The sequence below is a fragment of the Hemitrygon akajei genome, unplaced genomic scaffold (assembly GCF_048418815.1).
Source record: "Hemitrygon akajei unplaced genomic scaffold, sHemAka1.3 Scf000034, whole genome shotgun sequence".
Classification (NCBI taxonomy): domain Eukaryota; kingdom Metazoa; phylum Chordata; class Chondrichthyes; order Myliobatiformes; family Dasyatidae; genus Hemitrygon; species Hemitrygon akajei.
The window spans coordinates 12709644-12733493 of NW_027331920.1; positions in this window are offsets into that span (position 1 = coordinate 12709644).

Here is a 23850-nt window from a genome sequence, read left to right on the forward strand (position 1 = left end):
AGCGGATCCGCGGGGCCATCTGGGAGTTGTAGTCCTAGATCGCCTCCTGCTTCAAAGCTTTTCTTCAGCCACCACAGACATCGTCAGTATGGACTCACTGATGCGTTGAAGGAGAACCCCGCCTGTCCTTGTGGACGCCCAGCCTGCGAGCAGCAACTCGCTGAAATCTGTCATGGCGATGGAGCAGAAGAGGAGGGTCTGAATATGGGGCAGAACTCCACCCGGCCAATCGTAACTCTGACCCACGACTGTCCCCCGCTGTCACTGGCTGAGGTGCCTGTTGGTCAAATGAGTATTCAAAAGATGATTAGGTAATATAAACGCCAGTCAGCCTTGCAACAGTTAATGCGAATGATGACAAAAAGTTCCCAGTCAGAGAACAAACTGTGACGTCAGCATCAGAGCTCTTTTACTGAAGATACTTTACCGCTGGACAAAATGAAGTTTGTGATGTTTATAACGGATGCGGTCAATTGTACTCGTCAGACATCTCATCAGACTGAGGGAATTAAAGTTATTGTGGAAGCTGCAGAAAGGTATCTCGGTGTCACTGGTGTTATGTAGGAAGATGTAAATGAAGCTCTGATGGGTGGGGTATCTATATCCCAGTCTACTTGTTAAGGTAAATAATGGGATTAAAACATTGCAGTGCATGCGAGAAGACTGATTTCTCAAGGTTAAGACTATACGAAGTTTATTTCTGATTTGTCAAATCCTCCCGATGTTACAGTATTTACATCCTAAAGAGGAAAAAATATTCTCAAATCCGGATGACACAATCGTCGCTAACAAGAGAATTCAAAGTCAACATAAAAGGAAAAGTTAGGACGTGTAATGGAGCTAAACGTACTGTGAAGTTGGAGGACTGGGAAACTTAAAAAAAAAACAGGAATCAACTAAAACGTGGTAAAGGAGAGAAATAATAGCGAACGCTCATGCCCTTTGGTGGAAGAAATAAAAGGATGAATATTTTCTAAATGGACAGAAAATTTAAACGTCTGATGTGCAAAGGGATTCCCTAAAGTTTAATTTCCAGTTTGAGTCTGTGGTAATTAAGGTAACTGCGATGTTAGCATTCATTCCAAGAGGAGGAGAATATACACACAAGGATGTAATATTGAGTCTTTATAAACCACTGGTGAGGCCTCACTTGGAGCATTGAGAGTAGTTTTGGGACCATTATCTTAGAAATGATGTGCTGACACTGCGGAATGTTGAAAGGAGTGTCTTCAAAATAATTTCGGGATTTAACAGAATCTCATAGGATCAGCGTCAGATGTCTCTAGGTTTATGTTCACTGGAATTCAGAAGAATAAGCGGTGGATTCATTGTAAATATGGTTTAGTAAAAGCTGATAGAGTAGATGCCGAGAGGATGTTTTCTATGGTGGGTCTAATACCAGAGGCCAGAGCCTCGGAACAGATAGGCCTTCTTTCAGAACGGAGGTGAGGAGGAATTTCCTATCCAGGGAATTGTGAATCTGTGTAATTCTTTGCCACGTGCCGTTAGTCTGAAACCTTAAAATACATTTAAAGCGGCGGATCATAGATTCCTGACTGGTGAGGGCATGAAAGGATAACGGAAGAAGACAGAAGATGGAAGCTAAGAGAAAAATTGATCAGCCATGGTGAAATGCCGGGACAGACTCGATGGGCCAAATGTCGAGTTCTTCACCTGTATGTTCTGGATTTATGGTCTTATAGATCGTGGACTGTTGTTATAGTAGCTAATTTTAACTTTCTCATCTTGTCTGGGACTCGCATAGAGTAAAACAAAAGTACATGACATTTGTCAAATATGCTCTACAAAGTGTCCTTAACCAGAATATCGAAATCCCAAAGACAGAACGTGCAATCCTTGACTTGCTGTTCGGGACTGAGGGTGTTACATGTCTCATTCATGTAAACTTTTGGAGCGTATGGCAATCGAGCGTTTCAATTCTATTTTGGAGAAGAGAAATAAGTTAGGAAGTGTAGAATGAAATTGGTTTCAGATTTATGACTGTAAAGTGATATCAGGAAATTACAGGGAATTAAACTAGCAGACATTTAGATTGAAGAGGTGCATGGTATGCCATGGAATGACGGACTTTTTAATTCATTTGTAGAAACCAGCAGTGTGGGTGAAAATGTAACTTTTTTTCCGGAATTTTTGTTCGGAATTTCTATGCAGGTGCAGGTAAGGGTGGGCAAGTTATATTTGTGTTTCTATGCGATAGAGAATGCAACCCACAAGGCATTATTTGTAGCCCTTTATTATTTCATATTACGATTAATGATATTTTCTTTCAAAGAGCTACTGTGGTGGGTAAATCACCATACGTAGATGATAGAGCTTTATGGATTGGGTGTAGATATATCGAACTTACTGTACGTGGATGTAATTAGCAATTCATAACTTCGAACAGTAGGCAAATAGCTGAGAACTTAATCTTTCAGTTATGTGTTTTTCAAATAGGTAGCATTAATAGCCCTGCAAGATTTAAAGTTACAAGGTCAAACAATTGAAGTGGCAGTGGTAAGACTTTCAAGCATGTAGATAGGTAATAAACTGACATGAAGCAGTATTTCAAGAAATTAATGGATAAATGTAGAGGAGCAATAAATATTCTCACGCGTCCAAGTGTGTATTCTGGGGAGCTACACGAAAATCTCTGTTGACCATTTATATTTTTAATTAGGTTTGTTCTCGATTGTAACTATGTGGCTTATGGATCACATTCATCTTCAATCTTTAAGATTGTGTAGTGATGCAATAAAGTTGTCTCCTGGTTCGGCTGTACTGTTTGAAATGCCCTAACAATTACAGAAGTTGAGGTTGATGTTAATATTCCAGATTAACTTGAGGAGGCAGAGAAAGTATTATCAGATAGCAGTTGTGTTGGAGGGCCGTTGGAAACATCAGATAAAGTGCGTTTCTTTGCTTTAGGGTGGTTGGCTTCTTATCGCAAGCAATATTGGTGCGTTGGATTCCACAGTATGTACCTCCATAGCTTTCTCGTTAACCCAACTTGATTTTGTTTTCGAAGACTTTAGATTATTGTTCCGGTTACACGATTTAATAAAGTCGAAAGATTATGTTATGCCGGTGCGTCTGTTGGTTCATCGGTATATTAAGAAAAATATTGTGATACGTTAACCATTTTTTACAGATACATCAAATGATAACTTAACTGGGAATGTTGGTGTGGTCATGTGCCTGAATTACAGGTAACGATAAAGAAACGAGTTATCAGCCATTTACCAGTGCGTACAGCAGAATTGGTTGCCATCATTTTAGGCTCACAGTCTGTGTATGCAATTTATCCATGCGACATTGTAACATGATCAGATTCCTCGGATAAGTCGTAACACAGATCATTTTTGTAGTAGGTGAGATTTACTTTCGGAAGCTCATAATATATTTTCTCACATCGTAAGATTGTTAAAATGTTTTTTTTCTTATGGGTCCCTGCACACAGAGTTGTTGAGGGGAATGAATGTGCTAATTAGAACATAGAACAGTACAGCACAGTACAGGCCCTTCGGCCCACAATGTTGTGCCGACCCTTAACCCCCGCCTCACATATAAACCCCCACCTTACATTCCTCGATATACCTGTCTAGTAGTCTCTTAAACTTCACTAGTGTATCTGCGTCCACCACTGACTCGGGCAGTGCATTCCACGCACCAACCACTCTCTGAGTAAAAAACCTTCCTCTATTATCCCCCTTCAACTTAAAACCATGTCCTCTTGTAATGAGCAGTGGTGCCCTGGTGAAGTGGCGCTGGCTGTCCACTCAATCTATTCTTCTTAATATCTTGTATACCTCTATCATGTCTCCTCTCATCTTCCTTCTCTCCAAAGAATAAAGCCCCAGCTCCCTTAATCTCTGATCATACTGCACCTTCTCTAAACCAAGCAGCATCCTGGTAAATCTCCCCTGTTCACTTTCCAATGTTTCCACATCCTTCCTATAGTGAAGCGGCCAGAACGGGGCAGAGTACTCCAAGTGTGGCCTAACCAGAGTTTTCTAGAGCTGGATCATTACCCCGCGACTCTGAAACTCTATCTCTCGACTTATGAAAGCTAACACTCCATAAGTTTTCTTAACGACCCTATCTGCCTATGAGGCAACTTTCAAGGATCTGTGGACATGTACCCCCAGATCCCTCTGCTCCTCCACACTCCCAAGTATCCTGCCATTTCGTCTTCCAAGATGGCGGTGTGACGCAGCTTGCAGTGGCCACTCCAGAGCTGATTATCTGTTATTTGTGAAGCGGGGTGCCGTGCGCAATCGTAATTGGATGAAAAATGGACGTGGGAGCACGGAGGAACATCTGAAAATCTCCAGGAAGACTTTCTTCGCTGCTGCTGCTGTGAGTTCCGGGTCTCTGCTGTTAAGAACAGGCCCCCAGTTCTCGGGGTCGCATTGCCGATGGCCGTTGGCGGGGCCGTCTTAATACGCTCGGCAGAGGATGGTGCTCGGAGAAGCTGTGCCGGAGGGGATGTTCAGAGGCTCGATCAGGCCGCTTTCACTGTGTGCTGTGTCTGCGAGGCTGGGACGGGCGGCGCTTTCATTGTGTGCTGCATCTGCGAGGCTGAGTCGGGTGGCGTCGTGGAAGTACATACCGGGGGTATTCCCTTCTGCCGGTGGCGTGGGATGACGAATCTATTGGGACCCTGAGGACTTCTGGAGACTGTGTGGTGGTTTCTTTCGAACTTATAGCCTTTTAACATCTTTGGACTACTTTTAGTGTTCCCATGGTCTGTTTTTATCAATTATGCTATTGTTTGCACTGTTGAAACTATGTGGTTTTGTGCAGGTCCTGTAGCTTTAGTTTTTGGTCTTGTTTGTCTGGTGGATTTCGAGCTCCTTTCCGGGAAACGCGCTAAGACGGGAGCGCGATATTAATACGCAGCAGCCTCTCCGGACTCTGGATTGGCGATTGCCAAGCGTTATGTGGATTTTCTGGTGTAGTCTGTTTTGTATGCGTTTTTATGATAACATTCTAGAGGAACGTTGTCTCATTTTTTAACTGCATTGCATTTGTGGTTTCTAAATGACAATAAACTGAATTAGAATCAGAATCTGAATCTGATTTACTTTGTACACCGCCTTGGAGTTTGTCCTTCCAAACTGTACCACCTCACACCTTTCTGGGTTGAACTTCATCTGCCACTTTTCAGCCCACTTCTGCATCCTATCAATGTTTCTGTGCAATCTTCGACACTATCCACATCACCACAAAACTTTGAGTCGTCTGCAAACTTGCCAACCCGCACTCCTACCCCCACAGCCAGGTCGTTAATGAAATTCACGATAAGTAGAGGTCACAAAACCGATCCTTAGGGGACACCACTCAGCACAATCCTCCAAACCGAATATACTCCCTCCACCACGACACTCTGCTTTCTGCAGGCACATCAATTCTGAATCCACCTGGTCAAACATCCCTGGATCCCATGCCTTCTGACTTCCTGAATAAGCCTACCGTGTGGAACCTTGTCAAATGCCTTACTAAAATCCATGGAGATCACATCCACTGCACTACCCTTATCTATATGCCTGATCACCTCCTCAAAGAACTCAATCAAGCTTGTTAGACAAGATCTTCCCTTCACAAACCCATGCTGAATGTCCCTGATCAGACCATGATTCTCCAAATGTCCATAAATCCTATCTCTAAGAATCTTTTCCCACAGTTTTCCAACCACAGACGCAAGACTCACTGGTTTATAATTACCCGGACTATCCGTACTAACTTTTTTGAACAAGGGGACAATATTCGCCTCCCTCCAATCCTCCGGTACCATTCCCGTGAACAACGAGGACATAATGATCCTAGCCAGAGGACCCTAGCCAGCAATCTCTTCCCCCGTCTCGTAGAGCAGCCTGGGGAATATTCCGTCAGGCCCCGGGGACTGATCCGTCCTGATGTATTTTAACAACTCCAACAACTCTTTTCCCTCAATATCAACATGCTCCAGATCATCAAACTCACTCATATTGTGCTCACCGTCATCATCTCATTGATGAATACCGAAGAGAAGTATTGATTGAGGACTTCGCTCACTTCCACAGCCTCCAGGCACATCTTCCCACCTTTATCTCTAATCGGTCCTACCTTCACCCCTGTCAACATTTTGTTCTTCACATAATTGAAGAATGCCTTAGGGTTTTCCTTTACTCTTCTCGCCAAAGCCTTCTCATGTCCCCTTCTTTCTCTCCTTAGCCCCTTATTAAGCTCCTTTCTTGCTACCCTATATTCCTCAATGGACCCATCCGATCCTTGCTTCCTAAACCGCACGTATGCTGCCTTCTTCCACCTGACTAGATTCTCCACCTCACTTGCAACCATAGTTCCTTTACCCTATCATTCTTTATCTCCCTCACCGGGACAAATTTAACCCAAACATCCTGCAAGAGATCCCTAAACATCGACCACATGTCCATAGTACATTTCCCTGCAAAAACATCATTCCAATTCACACACGCAAGTTCTAACCTTATAACCTCATAATTTGCCCTTCCCCAATTAAAATCTTCCCTGTCCTCTCTGATTCTATCCTTTTCCATGATAATGGTAAAGGTCAGGGAGCGGTGGTCACTGTCCCCCAGATGCTCACCCACTGATGGATCTGTGACCTGACCCGCTTCGTTACCTAATACTAGATCTAGTATGGCATTCTTCCTAGTCGGTGGACTACATGTCAACATACTGTGACAGGAACCCGACCTGCACACACTTAACAAACTCTGCCACGTCTGAACCATTGGAACTAATTAGATGCCAATTAATATTAGGGAAGTTAAAGTCACCCAGGAGAACAACCCTATGTCTCCCAATCTGCTCCTATGTATCTCGGTTTCTACCAGGTGGTGTATAGAATACTCCCAATACAGTAACTGCTCCCTTCCTGTTCCTGACATCTACCCATACTGAATCAAAACAGGGTCCTGCTACATTGCCCACCCTTTCTATAGCTGTAATAGTATCCCTGACCAGTAATGTCACCACACCTCCCATTCTCCCCCCTCTCTATCCCTTTAAAGCACCGAAATCCAGGAATCTTAAGAATCCATTCCTACGCTGGTGCCAGCCATGTCTCTGAAATGGCCACTACATCATAATTCCATTTATGTATCCAAGTTCTAGGTTCATCACCTTTGTTCCTGATGCTTCTTGCATTGATGTACACGCACTTTAGCCCTTCTACCTTATGACCTTTACACCCTTTATTCTGTTTCTCTTTCCTCAAAACATCTTTATATGTTAGATCTGGCTTTACTCCATGCACTATACTTGCAGTTCTCGCATGACCTTTAGCCTCCTCCACCTCACTATCTGCTCTAACACTCTGTTTCCCCTCCCACTGCAAATCTAGTTTAAACCCCCCGGAGCAGCACTAGAAAACCTTCCCACAAGTACGTTAGTCCCCCTCCAGTTCAGGTGTAACCCATCCCGTCGGAACATGTCCCACCATCCCTGGAACAAGGCCCAATTGTCCAGAAATATGAAGCTCTCCCTCCTGCACCAACTCCTTAGCCACGTCTTTAGCTGCATTATCTTCCTATTTCTGGCCTCACTAGCATGGGGCACAGGTATCAATCCTGAGATTGCAACCCTGGAGGTCCTGTCCTTCAACTTTGCACCCAACTCCCTAAACTCTCTTTACAGGACATCCTCCTCCTCCCTATCCACGTCATTGGTCCCTGTATGGACCACGACATCTGGTTGCTCACCCTCTCTCATAAGAATACTGAGAACTCGATCCGAGATATCGCGGACTCTGGCACCAGGGAGGCAACAGACCATCCGGGATTCTCGATCACAGAATCTCTTATCTGTCCCCCTAACTATCGAATCCCCTGTCACTGCTGCTCTCCTCTTTCCCCTCCTTCTGAGCTGAGGGTCCAGTCTCGGTGCCAGAGTCGCAACCAGTGCAACTTGTCCCTGGTAGGTCGTCCCCACCAACAGTATCCAAAGTAACTCGGTTTGTCAGGAGCTGCAGCTGGATGCACGTTTTGCAGGTGTAGTCATCAGGGACAATTGTGCTCGCCCTGACCTCCCACATACTGGAAACGGAGCACTCGACTGTCCTAACTGCTGCCTCCATTACTTACTCCTAAGCTAATTAGATTAATTAAAGGAGCTTACCCGGCCTTACTTCACTTGGAGTGAAGCTCGTCCTCAGCCTCTGCTCGCCGAAGCCCCTCAAGCCAAAACCTTCCTACTCTGTCTCCCACTGTTCCGTCGCCCGCTCCTACGACGCCCGCTCAGTTAATCTGCTCGCTTTTTAAACTCTCCCGCTGTCTCACGCGCCGACTTTCACTCGCTTGCGCAGTCGTGCCCCGTTTAAACTACCGAAGAAACGATCGCCCCTTCTCAATCTGCTCACTTTTTAAACTCTCCCACTGTCTCACAGGCTGACTTTCACGCGCTTGCATAGGCATGCCCGTACACACTGCCGAAGGAAAAAAAAAGGTTCAACCGAAGAAACAAGTCCACAACATTTGTATCGGGTGGCTCAGGAAAGTTTGGTATTAAAGGTCCAATCCGGAGGTACCTGAAAAAGTGAGTGTTGGGTAGGTTGAACTTTACAGACAGTTGTTCAAGAGTTTCAAGGCGATTGTCTATGAAAAGATCTTAAAAGCACACAATGGCTTTTCTGTGCCAGTCTTGAAGAGTGAAATCCTGCATAGAAGGCTGAAAAAGATGAACTGCCTTTTACAGTTCGAGGTTGTACACAGGGCTCATATGCCTAAAACTAATTTATCGCGGTTCTATGCTGATATTAGTCCCTGTTGCAACAAGGGTAAAGGGGGCTAGGCGTATTCCCTTATTGGGCTTGTCCTGGCTTGGAGAAATTCTGAGGAGATGTCTTTTTAACTTTATCCCATGTATTAAATTGCTACTTGGAACCTAATCCTCTGATTGCTCTTTTCGGCACCTCGGGAGAAGCTGACACGCGTCTGAGTCCGAATAAACGTCGAACATTGTCTTTTGCCTGTCTTGTGGCCAGACGTGCAGTCCTTGTTCGGTGGAGAGATGTTGACCCACCCACTCATGCTCAATGGCTCAGAGACATTATGTCGTGCTTAGACATTGAAAAGATTCATTATTCACTTCTTACTTCGTACATAAAGTTCCAAAAAGTGTGAAGACCTTTTCTTGAATACATTCATAATTCCCGTTTAGCTTAAGGGTTCGTCCCTCCTTTTTTTGCATTTACATCTCTTACTTCCAGTTTCTTTCGGTTAAGATTTATGTATTTTTATGTGTAAACATATTATAGCTCAGGTAGTAAGCAATACAGTATACCTTCATTTTATAAATACAGCTCTGTGATGATAAAAGTCCTGAATAACTTTTCTATATATCGTAAGGTTGGCTTGGGGTTGGGTAGTGGGAGGATGGGGAGCGGTAACTAACTTTATAGGATTCTATTATAGGAGCTTTTCCTTAGCTGTTATGAACTGTAAATTTGATACGTTCGTTTTGCACTGTACAAACCTAATTTTTAATGTATTTTGTTGTTGCATTGTAGAAACTTTTAAAAAGGCTAATAAAAATGAACGAGCTTTTGGGTACATGGAGGCACATGGTAAAATAGAACAAAGACAGCATGCCTTCCCTTAAGGGGAAATCTTGCCTGACAAATCTGTTGGAATTCTTCGAGGAACACAAAGCCAAGATAGACAAAGAATGATTTTGATGACAGAATTGCTGACTTTGTGGTGTGGCTTGCAGGCGATATGACGACCCATAAAAGGGCAAGTAGTGTTGCGAAGCTGGGACTCTGGACACGGACATAGGCAGATCAGGAAAATGGGAAAATAAGATTATCGCATGTTACGGACGAATCATACAATATCCCCCATGCCATCAATATATAAAGAAACAGCTGGATGACTAGGCAGGGATTTAGTCTTGGAGATGGATGGTTGGGGTGGCTGCTAGGGAAATCTTGGAACTCGTACCTATTACATGGATTAATAATCCTGCTGTTACAATCATTGTATGCTGTGTATTACTGACTTGTTTAAATACTTGCTGTAAAATCATTACCACCAAGATAGCAGCAACTTTTTCGGCTCCTATTTAGTTGGTTATCATAGAATGATAAAAAGGAAGGGTGAGATGCTTAATAGAACATAGAGCACAGAAAATAAAATAGTACAGCACATTACAGGCCCTTCGGCCCACAATGTTGTGCCGACCTTCAAACCCTGCCTCCCATATAACCCACCACCTTAAATTTCTCCATATACCTGTCTAGTAGTCTTTTAAACTTAACCAGTGTATCTGCCTCCACCACTGACTCAGGCAGTGCATTCCACGCACCAACCACTCTCTGAGTGAAAAACCTTCCTCAAATATCGCCCTTGAACTTCCCTCCAATATCCCCCTTGAACATCCCTCCCCTTACCTTAAAGCCATGTCCTCTTGTATTGAGCAGTGGTGCCCTGGGGAAGTGGAGCTGGTTGTCCACTCTGTCTATTCCTCTTAATATCTTGTACACCTCTATCATGTCTCCTCTCATCCTCCTTCTCTCCAAAGAGTAAAGCCCTAGCTCCCTTAATCTCTGTTCGTAATCCAGACTCTCTAAACCAGGCAGCATTCTGGTAAATCTCCTCTGTATCCTTTCCAATGCCTCCACATCCTTCCTATAGTGAGGCTTTAGGGTTAATTTGTCCTGCTGACATGTAAGAAATTAGATGTTAAACTACGCTACGGGCTTCTTTGTCTCACATGCAAGAGGTGGCAATATATTTTGTTCTCTGAAAATGCTGAACCAAGGCTAAAGATAAGATACTTTAGTTGAAAAATAAGGAAGTCTTTAATCACGCATATTGTTCTTGGGTGGCTGACCTTTACTTCTGCTTTAGGCGATTAAGTGTCCTTTGTCTCGTATTATCTCTGTTCCGAAGCATGTGACCTGGGATGTGGCAAAACTGTATCTTGTGTATGCGACTGAGCTGTCTTGCAAGTAGTATATAAAAGAAAGAATTGTTCCCCTGTTCGGAGAGTATTGCTTGTCTGAACTCTGCATGCGCTACAGTGTTTAGGTGAGCGGTTCTCCCCGACAAGCTTGCGCTGGTTTAAATAAACCTTTATAAGTTATAGATGTCTGTGTCTTGCATTTGTCTCAAGCGTATACGGATCTCGGAAAAACGAACTTGACAACATAACACCAGTTACACCAAGATACTTTTCTGCAGCTTTCACAATAATCTTAATTTCCTCAGTACTGCAGTACAATTCAGTATATTAGTTGTAATCGTCACACACTTCATTTTGTCCAGAAGTGAAATATCTTTAGTAAGAGAACAGTGATGCCGACGTTTATCCACTGAATTCAGTCAGTTCTCTGACTGGTAATATTTTCTCACCATTCCGTTTAACTTTTTGTAAGGTCACTCTCCATAACTGACGTTCATATTAACTAAACATCGTCTGAGATCTCATTTGACCGACAGTCACCTCAGCCAGCCACAGAAGGGGAGGAGCTGCGTCTGAGTTACGAGAGGCTGTGTGGAAATCTGCCCCATGATCTGCCCCTCTTCTCGGGTGTAACAGTGGATAACAAGACTGAGTATGTGCAGGTCAGAGTGTTCACTGGACAGCGCATTGTCTGTGCTCCTTTTGTGAAGGACTTGGTTTCTACAGGGTCTCCAACACTCTCTCGCTCTTTCTCTCTGTTATTTAGAGCCATTGTGGACGACCACATCTGGTTGTTCTCCGTGCCCGTATCTGCTCTGAATCATGAGTAGCGCTGGCACCAGTGAGCGCATCATCGTGGAGTACCTCTCGTTGCCACAGATACAGCAATGTCATTAAGGATAGTCGAGAATACAGAACATTGCAGCACAGAAATGGCGTCTCGGATCACGGTGTCTGTGCTGAACAATGCCAAAGAGAAATAATCTACTTCTGATTGTGTGTGAACTATGTCCCTCCCTTTCCTACATATTCTGAAAGATACGCTCAGGGAGGGGGAGAGTGTAATTGATTGTATCCATAATTTTCTATCTAATAGCAGTGTTTTACTTATTTCTGCCCCTGCAGTGCTGGGATTCTACACATGCATACAAGTGGATAACAAGATTGAGTGTGTGCAGGTCAGCTGTTCACTTGCGTTAGCACGTTGAGTTATATGCATCTGTGCCCCTTTAGTGAAGGACTGGGTTTGTACAGTGTCCTGCAGGAGAGGGAGAGAGGGAGTGGGAGGGAGAGAGGGAGTGGGAGGGGGGGGGGAGAGAGAGAGAGAGAGAGAGAGGAGAGAGTTCTGGGATGGGCCTGGTGGTGAAGATAGGATTGGTGGTAGGATCCCGTTGAAGACGGCGGTAGTTGTAGACAACGACACGGTGGATGCGGAGGCTCATGGAATGGTGGGCAAGGACAAGAGGGACTGTTTCCCTGTTAATGAGGCGGAAGACGTGTTGAGGACGGTTGGCCGTGAGATTCTGAGTGAGGAATCCAGCTCGGTGAGAGGAAGGGTAACCCCGTTCACTGAAGAAGGATCCGGAGAGACAGGGATCAAAGGTGGATCACAAAAGAGCTGCAGGATTGAATGGCTTGTGTCGTGCTTCTGGGGCTGTATTCACCAGAGCTGAGAAGAGTAACGGGTGAAAAAACTGAAATTGGTCAGGCACATCGATGAAAGAAAAATGGAGGGTTATGGGGTAGTGTGGGTTTAGGACCTTTTTTTAAGGATTATATGGGTCGGCACAACATGGAGGGCTGAAGGGCCTGTACTGTGCTGTAGTGTTCTATGGTTCTATGGAAACGTATCGAAAGATGAAAGGCCATGTTTCCTGGTGAGTGAGCAGAGCAATTCATGTTTGGTATTTCCGTGTGTTAACCATGTGAATCTGTTTATGATCATTTGACAAGCTTCTAACATGATGATCATTGTTTAAATATCCGTCTCAGATATTGATTCTGTCAGATCAACACTCTGATTTTTCATATTTAATGACAAGCGCAACTAAACTCCTGTCTCTCATCTAACACACGGAATCGACTCGAATGTTGTTCTTGCCTTCAATGACACCTTGTCCGGAGTTGTCCCAGTGTGGGGACAGGCAGCTCTCCCGCAAGATGTGACTGGGAGGGGTTTACATTGTAAAGTTCACTGTTTCGGAGTTATTGATCAGAGAGAAACCCTGGTCCTGTGTTTCACGTCTCCCTGTGGAGTCTGTCACAGTCGGATCTCACTGCCTGTCGGTCAACAATTGGGTCTGATCACCTGACCCAGTGTCCGCGGATCTGCTGACGAGAGTTATCGAATTGAACTGCGCTGCAGAATTCATCCATTAACGGAGCCGCTCAGCCTCAGGTTACTGAATTGTTCCTGCTTTCCCTCTGAGACGCGTCGTAAATTGCACCGCTTCGTCCTGTAGAAAAGTCTCGGCCCAAAACCGAAGTTTGTTCAATTCCATGTACAGTATGCTGCCTGACCTGCTGAGTCCCTCCAGTATTTAGTGTGTGTTGCTCCCCTCTGTATCCCTTCTCGGACCTGTCAGACGCTGAGTTTCCAGTGTCCTGGTCAGTCACGGTTAGATCAGTGACACCGGCCCCATCAGCGACTGGAATCGGGATCAGCACCGATCGTTGTTGTTCATGCAGATCACTTTTATCGCTGACGATTGTCCACACATTGTCCTATCTCCACGCTGATGAAGGCAGTTCAGAGACAGTGTGACTCATTAGATTAGCAGCCGTTGATAGACTGTAGCGCTGCAGACCTTTAGCTGAAACCCGATCCCTTGAGGAATGGGGTCCGTAATGCCCAGTGTCTGTTCTCTCTCTCTCCCTTTGTCTTTCTCCAGTGAATTTACTGGGATCGTGATCCTGTCCCAAGGAAAATGCGGTCTCTCTACCTGCACCACTCGCTACCTGGTGGCCATGGCAGCGGCGGATCTACTGACCGTTGTTACCGAGGTCATTTTCATTCGAATCAAAGGGTATTACTTCCGGTGGAGTTTTCTGGACATCACCCCTGTGTGCAGTGTTATCGATGTACTGAGCTACACAGCCACACACTGTTCTGTCTGGTTCACCGTCACTTTCACCTTTGACCGGTTTGTCGCCATTTGCTGCCAGAAGCTGAAAAGAAAATATTGCACCGGGAAAACTGCGGCTGTGGTTCTAACAACAACCGGCGTACTGTCCTGTCTGAGAAACGTTCCTCGATACTTTGTCCGGGAACCCAGTGTGATCATCGACAATGTACCGTGGTTCTGTATTATCAAGGACCATTATTTCACTGACCCCTGGTGGGTGGGATATGACTGGTTCGATACAGTTTTAACTCCGTTCCTCCCTTTCGCTGGGATCCTGCTGCTCAACGCTCTGACAGTCAGGCATATTTTAGTGGCCAGTCGGGTCCGTAAGGGGCTGAAGGGTCAGAGCAAGGGGGAGAACCGCAGTGACCCGGAGATGGAGAGCAGTAGGAGGTCTGTGGTTTTACTCTTCACCCTCTCTGGCAGCTTCATCCTGCTGTGGATGACATACGTTGTAAATGTCATATATTATCAGGTCTCGGGAAAAGGGGTCTTTTTCAATTACTCTGAATTGATCTTTCACTACTTCGGGTTTTTCCTGATGGGTCTCAGCTGCTGCACGAACACATTTATTTACATGGTTACTCAGTCGAAATTCAGGGAGCAGGAGATCAGCGCGGTGAAATATCCCGTCACTTCGATGCTTCAGTTGATTAATGGCGCCGCATCCTGAGTAGTCGACAGAGGCGGCGGCAGAGTCTCCAGTCCGGGCTCCAGTTCCTCGGATTCACCGCCTGATCTCCCAACTGTTGTTCCCGGGCGGATTGTCCCATCGACCGGCAGTCCGAGTCGTTAAGATAGTGTGTGTGGGGAGGGTCAAAGCACCGTCCAAAACAGTCAGTACTTCATTCTTCCCGACAGATGCCAGACAAAGAACTACTCCGAAATGCCGTCCGCACATTGGTCTGCGGATATGTCCATCTATTCCCATTCCGCTCACCAACGTCACTGTCAGACATCCCACAAGACGGTGCGGGTCGAGTCAGATACTCATTTTCTAACCCAATGTAGACACCGGTCTCCACCATCTCGTTTATTGAAAGGCAAAATTAAGACACACCAACCTAAAGGCGCATTCCCTCTCTATATACGTAATGAAACACAATACTGCGAATTAAATTAAAGTCACCCTATGACTTAAGAAAGCGATTAAATGAAGTCAATCAAGCCAACCAAAATTTCAATGAAGTCTGCATGACTTCTTTCCTTATATGTTTCACACTGAAATAGCATCTGTTCAACCATTTCATAAAGAAAAATCCTACCCGATCCGGAAGCATGTTTTGGTGTGCGTGTGTGCGTGTGTGTGTGTGTGTGTGTGTGTGTATGTGTGTGCGTCTGCGTGTGTCTGTGTGTGTGTGTGTGTGTGTGTGTGTGTGTGTGTGTGTGCGTGTGTGTGTGTGTGTGTGAGTGTATGTGTGTGTGTGAGTGTGTGTGTGTGTGTGCGTGTGTGTGTGTGTGCGTGTGCGTGTGTGTGTGTGTGTGCGTGTGTGAGTGTGAGTGTGTGTGTGTGTGTGTGTGTGTGTGTGTGTGTGTGTGTGTGTGTGTGTGTGGCCGCTCCAGGTCGATGGGTTGTTTGCCGTTACACAACGTAGCGTCGCCTCCAGGTCGTGTTTAACCCGTTCCGCCTGCCCGTTCGTCTGGGGGTGGAAGCCGGATGACAGGCTGACCGATGCACCTGAGGCTTGACAGAAGGCCCATACCTGTGAGACGAGCTGGGGACCTCGATCGGAGACGATGTCCGTGGGGATTCCGTGGAGACGGAAGACGGACGAGAGGATCTGCGGGTTCTGGAGAGGAAGGGAGTTTAGGGAGGACAATGAAGCGCACCGCCTTGGAGAATCAGTCTACCACGGTGAGTACGGTGGTGTTCTCATGTGAAGGGGGTAGACCGGTAACGAAGTATCGGGCGATGTGTGACCAGGGATGACCAGGGGGAGGACGAAGAGTATGAGAGGCTTCTCCCCGGGCACAGATATAACGTGCCGAGACATAGGAACGGGGATCCGCCTCCATGGACGGCCGCCAAAAGGGCTTTTTCAGCAGGGTTAGGGTCCGATCACTCCCGGGGTGGCAGGCGAACCGCGACTTGTGCCCCATTGGAGAACCTGGGACCTGACGGAAACGGGCACATACAGGCCATCGATGGGCCCATTGCCGGTGTCGGGGTCATCCCGTTGGGCTTCTTTTACTTTGGAATCCATCTACCAAGTGAGGGTGGCAACCACGCAGGGTGGTGGGAGGACAGCCTCTGGGCTGGAAGTGTCCTCCTTGGAGTCGTATTGGTGGGACGGCGCGTCCGGCTTCCCGTTCTTGCGGGCAAACTTTAACGGTCCATAAAATAATGACCAACCGGCCTGGCGGGAGTTCAAACGTTTGGCAGTCTGAATGTACCCCAGGTTTTTATGATCAGTTCATACCACAAACGGATGTTCTGCCCCCTCCAGCCATTGCCTCCATTCTTCCAATGCTAATCTGACTGCCAGGAGTTCCCGATTCCCCAAGTCATAATTCTGCTCGGCGGGGGACAGTCGGCGAGAATAGAAGGCGCAGGTCTGAAGCGTTTCGTCCGAAATTGATAGTTGGGACAGGACTGCTCCTATCCCGGAGTCTGTGGCGTCCTCCTCGACAATGAATTGACGGGCTGGGTCCGGATGGACCAGAATGAGAGTGGTGGTGAAACGCCTCTTTAGGTCGGTGAATGCCGAGTTGGCTTCGGAGTCCCAACAAAAGGGGGTAGTAGGCGAGTTACTCCGGGTAAGGGGGGGCGCCACTCGACTGCAGTCTCTGATAAATCGGCGGTAGAAATTCGCAAACCCCAGGAATCGTTGAAGTTGTTTGCGGGTCGTGGGCCTAGGCCATTCTTCCACTGCCTGGATCTTCTCGGGGTCTGCTCTCACCTGCCCGCTCTCGGTGATATAACCCAGGAAGCTGACCGAAGGAACGTGGAACTCACATTTCTCCGCCTTCACAAATAATTGGTTTTCCAATAGTCTCTAGAGGACTTGACGGACATGGATCAAGGTCAGTGGCGGCGTACAGTGTGTCTCCCGAGCCAGCAGTTTTCCGTCCAGGGCCCGGGCCTCCAGCGGGGTAGTTAGCGGCTCTCGAGGTATTCCAGCCTGGGAGGCTATGTCTTCGTCCAGCAGATTGCCTGCGGCACCGGAATCCACTAAAGCGGACAGGGACAGAGACTGTCGTTGGTAATTCACGGGAGCCAGGATCAGCATCCGAGTCTGGGGGCTGAAGGGAGTATCGTCCGGCTCACCAGGGTAACCTTTTTCACTGATGCCCTCCCTTTCGGCCGCTTGAGGGCAGGTATCCCGGAGATGTCCTGGCTGGCCACAATAGTAGCAATCCCAAGCTCTCCACCTCCGAATTCGTTCGGCCGGGGAGAGACAGTTCCGTCCCAGCTTCACCGGTTCCTCCACTAGGGGGGTGGGGACGGTCGTGGCAGGAGCCACACTGGGAGCGGCTGAGTAAGGGGAGCTGTTTGTGACTGGTAAGGTGGACCGTGGACTTCCCCGAGGAGCGGGCAACTGGTTCTCTCTCTCAGACGCTCCTGAAATCGATAATCTAATTGAATGGCTGGCGAGATCAGAGAGTCCAGACAGTCCGTGTCGTCCCGCGCGGCCAACTCATCCTTTATCTGGTCAGAGAGGGCCTGTCGAAACGCCTCCCGTAGGACCTCGTCATTCCTCCCAGAGTCTATGGCTACGGTCCGGAACCTGACCACACTTCGCGAAACCTGACGAAGAGTGAGCAACCTTTCCGCGAATGGATTGTTCAAAGACTTTTCTCGTTTCGGGGACAAAGGAGGAGTAGGAGCAACAAACCTCTGGTCGGTTATCCCATATCGCGGTTGCCCAGGCCAAGGCATCCCCTCGTAGCAGCCCCATGATGTACGCAATCTTTGGTTTATTGGAAGTGTAGGTATGCGGCTGCAGCTCACAGACTAGGGAGCATTGTAACAGGAAGGCTCGGCACCTACCGAGGTCCCCGGCGTAGGGTTCAGTCTCGGGTACATAGGGCTCTCGAGGGGATGGTGTTGCTGATTCCGGGGGCGAAGCCATCCCGAGCACTGCGGTTTAGGTAGCCGGCGTTCTTGGAGGGGACGGAGAAAAAGAAGCGGAGACCCTGTCCACTTGTTCACTGACCTTCTGCACATTCGTGGTCAGTGTCCGAAGGTTTTCCGTGATCTCCCGAAGTAGTTGGTCGTGGGCGCCCAATAGGTAACCCTGGCTGGCCAGGGCCTGTTGTACGGGATCCGTGTCCGCTGGGTTCATCGTGGCTAGTTCGCTCTGTTGCAAGGACGTGGCGGTGGAACGAACCCAAGTGCTGAACACGGGCGCGGAGCCCGAGTCGGGAGGCGTTACGGTCGGAGCGAGCGTGTAATTGGTGCCAAGGGAATCTTTACCCCGAGTCTTGGTCTTAGCAGAGAATTCAGGAGTGATGCTAGACTTAGAACTGATTGTCTTAAGAACCATGGAACGAGGTTACTCAAACACGAGTCGACCAACGAGCTGGCAACTCCTTGTTGTGGTCACAGGGTTTTCATACAGCATTTGCTGATGGACAGCGGGTGTGTGTAGTTAGTGGAACTTGGGAATGACTGGGAACTAAACGAGATGAATGAGGCTCAATTGCTGAAGAAAATAGCCAGGCGGGCGATTTCCAGAAGGGACCGTGACAGCTTCATCTTTAACGTTATGACTTTTGGAGACCAGTTCATCTTCTATTCACTGAGCTATTCACAGTAACAGAAATTTTGACCAGGGTTGCCCAAACTCTTGCATGCCACTTTAAGTATTTGGATTTCAGTGGTAATACGGTAAACTGGATTTACAGATGACACCTAGATTCAGAGCGCGAGTGGACAGCGAAGTAGATTATCGAAAGTTGAAGATGTCTGTAGCAGCTGGGTAAATCGGCTGAAGATTTTGCAGCTGCAATGACATGTGGACCAGTGTGATGTGTTGCACTTTGCCAGGAACAACCAGTGTAGGGTGAATGGTAGGAGATTGTGGTCTGCAGAGAGCAGAGGAATCTGGGAACGCTGGAAAAATATCAGGAAGCATGAAAAATACAGACAAAAGTTTGCAATGGTGATCCCTGGTCTGTCTTGGTGGGCACCAAGTTCGGCCTGTAAGTACCAGTGGCAATATTGAAAGTGAAGGGTATCATCTGCTCAGTAGATGGTGCCTGACCTGGTATGTTTCCTCAAATACTGCATTCAGTTCCCGTTAGCATTTTATACAAAGGACAGTTTGTGCTGGAGGACTCCGCGGGACATCAAGCGGGATTGTGGCGGATCCCAGTGTATAACTCCCTGAAAGTGGCTACTCAGGGTGGGTGGTAAAGGCGGTGTCGGGACTGCCTGTCTTTAGTAGATTTATAAATATCTAGTTTAATCGCATCTGAAGCGCTGCGATTCTATTATAGGAAAATATGGAGGTTTTGGACGGTGGGCAGAGAGGTTTGCCAGGATCTTGACTAAATAAGTAGAGTTTGGAAAATTTTGGGATTTTTTGCAGAGCCTGAGCGGTGTCTGACAGAAGTTTATTGGAATATGAGAAGCACAGACAGAGTGGACAACATGTATCTTCATCCCCTAAGGAGGAAATGTCTAATTGCCGAGCACATGTACTTAAGGTAAAAGCTAGAAACTCAACTGATGAGTCATTTTTGCACTACTTACGTATGTTGCAATTTAGTGTAATTTTGTATCTTTTCCTAATACCACCGAGAGCAGCAACTCGCTGCACTCCGCCAGGGTGATGGAGTGGAAGAGGAGGGGCTGAGTATGGCACAGATTTCCTCCCGGCCTATCGTAGTTCAGACCCGCCGCTGTCCCCTGCTCTCACTTGCTGAGCTACCTGTCGTTCAAGTAGTTATCTGAACGTCACTCACGAAAGAGGTGAAAATGTGAAAATAGTATCTATGTTGCTTGAGAAAATAGAGGCAGTTGCAGTTCAACGCACAAAAGTACAGTTGAGTGTCATATCCAGAGGCCTTACAAAAAGTTAAACCAGTTTCCGACTGGTCAACTTGATCAATCGTTCCCAGTCAGAGAACAGAGTGTGACGTCAGTGGGTACTGTAGTCGCTGGATAAGAGGTCGTAAGTTAAATGTAAACGGTGAATTGTTTCAGGGGGAGATGAGAGGGGGTTTCTTAATTCAGAAAGCAGTGTGAGTGTGAATTTGCCAGAGGAAGTGGTGAAAGCTGCAGACATTTGGATTGGTACATGGACGGGAGGAGTATGAAAGGTTATGGTCCTGGTGCAGGTCGATAGGACTAGGCCGGAAAACAGGTTATCACAGATTGGAAGAGCCGATGGGTCTGTTTATCCAGGTGGTGTTCCGGAACTCTATATCCTATTCCTAAGAATCGTTTCCAAAAACTTTCCTACCACTGCGTGAGTTTATATTTTCCAGGATGAACCACCCCCTACTTAAAAACATTTATAGTCACTTTTCTGGGATCTTACTTTTGGCTGGAGAGAAAACAAATATATTGGTCCAGTTCCCAATATATATCCCAACAGGTTTTGAGGAAATTATCCACCTTATTTCCCGTTAATTGACCAAACACTACATCTTTTGTAATTATACAAAGTTAAAATACATTGCAGTTAGGTACGGAATAAGAAAGATTTAATCAAAGACTCTTACAGCGGAAAAAAATAGCCTTCAGCTCCTGTGCCCATGTGACTATTCAAGCTAATTCATGACCAGAGGAGATGGGACACACGCAGCAGACGGGACTATTTTGTTGGGCACCAAGTCGGCGAGGAACTGCCAGTGTTAATGCTGAAAGTAAAGTGTCTAATTCGAAACGTCGGCTCTATGCCTCACCATAGATGGTGCCTGAATTGGTATGTTTCTTCAAATGTTGCATTCAGTTCTGTTCAGCATTCCATACAAAGGATATATTCTGCAGGTGACTGCAGAGGAAATTCACCAGGATACGGAGGATCCCTGTGTGTAACCCCCTGAAAGCGGCTGCGCAGGGTGATGGGATGGTAAAGGCGATGTCCGGCCTGCTTGTCTTCAGTAGTCGAGGCACTGAGTTTCGGTGTCAGGTAGGTATGTTACAGGTTCATAAATCTCTAGTTTCATTGCATCTGAGGTGTTGCAATCCTATCATCGGAAGAATGTGAAGGTTGTAGACGGTGAGTAGAAAAGGTTTACCGGGTTGCAGCCTGGATAAGGAGAGATTGGACAGTTTAGGCTGATTTTCTCTGGATCGGTGGACGCTGAGGGAGGTCTGGCAGACGTTTATCGGAATGTGAGAGACACAGACAGAGTGGACAACCTGTATTTTGCCCAAGGAGGAAATGACTAATTCCCGAGGGCAATATCTAAGTAGAAACGGGGAACACTAATTGATGAATCCATTCTTGCACTATTTATGTATTTTTAAAATTAGTGTATTTTTTATCTTTTCTCTACACTGATGTTGTGTAAAAAAAGAAACAACTGGCAAAACACTTTTCCTCCGCCACCACAAACATCGCTGGAACGGACCCACCGAGGCGTCGAAGGGGAACCATACCCGTCTTTGTGAAAGCCGAGGACGGAGACTCCGACAGCAGCTGCTCTCTGAACTTCGCAACGGCGATGGAGCAGAAGAAGAGGGTGTGAACATGAGGCTGATTTCCACCCGGCCTATCGTAGCTCAGACCGACCTCTGTCCCCTGCTGTCACTGGCTGAGGCGCCTATCGGTCAATTGAGAAGATTAGTTAATGTGAACGTCTGTCATAGGGAGAGGCGGAAATACTTTATTGCTGGATGAAATGAAGCTTGTGAAGTTTATAACGGATGTGGTGAATTGTACTGATCAAATTCCTCGTCCTACTGAGGAAATTAAAATTATTCTGAGAGCTGCAGAAAGACATCTTGGTGTAACTGGTGTTACCAGTTTCATAAGGAAAAGGGCAAGGTATAGAATTGTGAATGTGAGTTAAACTTATGTGGCATTTGTAGTAGAAATACATCATTCAACAGGTGGGGTATTAAAGTGGTTAATATGTACTACTTGTGGAAAATGACAATAGTATTGCCTATTCTAAACACGGAGATCCCTGTCTGATCCTTCCAGTTATGGACCAATATGGTTAACCTCTCATTCATGTAAACTTATGGACGGATAGTACTGGAACGGTTGAATTATATTTCTGAAGAGGGAGGCAATTTATCATTTTATCAGAGTGTATTGTGGAAGGGGAGAATGATATTGGATTCAGTTTTGTATTTGGAATACGATATTAGGAAAGCACAGTTAAAGTAAGTTGTTGCAATGACAGAACTTTTGACATTGAAAAGGCATGTAATATTTATGGAAGGAAGGACTTTTGGAAATTAGGAGTGGGTAGATTGCAACATTTTTTCTGGTATTTTTTTGTGATCATTTGGAAGGTCCCTGCAAGTAAGGGTGGGAAAGATATATCCCGGTGTGTATGAGAGAGCGACTGGGACCGCACAAGACTGTATTTGTAACCCTTTATTATTTAATAATATGATTAATGATTCTTTCCGAGATAGCGTCGGTAAATTACTATGTACAGATGAAGGAGCTTTCTGGATTAGAGGTAGAAATTTGAATTTTAGTGTATGGAGTTGCAATTATCTATTAATCTGTTTGAACAGAAGGGAAATAGATGGAGATATAAGCTTTCAGTAGCTAAACATAAGTTGTGTGTTTTACAAATAAGCTTAATTGATGATTTGCAGATGATTTAAGTATTGTAAGTATTTAAGTACTGAGTTAAGTATTGTATGTAATTAGTTTTGCTACAACAAGTGTATGGGACATTGGAAAAAAAGTTGAATTTCCCCATGGGGATGAATAAAGTATCTATCTATCTATCTATCTATCTATCTATCTATCTATCTATCTATCTATCTATCTATCTATCTATCTATCTATCTATCTATCTATCTATCTATCTATCTATCTATCTATCTGTCTATCTATCTATCTATCTATCTATCTATCTATCTATCTATCTATCTATCTATCTATCTGTCTATCTATCTGTCTATCTGTCTATCTATCTATCTATCTATCTATCTATCTATCTATCTGTCTATCTATCTATCTATCTATCTATCTATCTATCTATCTATCTATCTATCTATCTATCTGTCTATCTATCTGTCTATCTGTCTATCTATCTATCTATCTATCTATCTATCTATCTATCTATCTATCTATCTATCTATCTATCTATCTATCTGTCTATCTATCTATCTATCTATCTATCTGTCTATCTATCTATCTATCTATCTATCTATCTATCTATCTATCTGTCTGTCTATCTATTTATCTATCTATCTATCTATCTATCTATCTATCTATCTATCTATCTATCTATCTGTCTGTCTATCTATCTATCTATCTATCTATCTATCTATCTATCTGTCTGTCTATCTATCTATCTATCTATCTATCTATCTATCTATCTATCTATCTATCTATCTATCTATCTATCTACAATCAAACTCTTGAAGACGTGCCAGTACAAAGATTTTCAGGCATGTGGGTGGACAATAAGCTGACATGGAATCACGACATCGGTATAATAACTGATAAATAAAAAGGAGCATTAAATATTCTCTGCTGTCTATGTGGATATTCTTGGGTGCTCGACAGAAATCTTTGTTAACCATTTAGAATTGTTTAATGAAATCTGGTCTGGATGCTGTCTGTGTGGCTTATGGATCAGCTTCATCTTCAGCTTTAAAATGCTTGGATGTGATGCAAGCATAGACTTTAAGATTGTGTTGTTATTC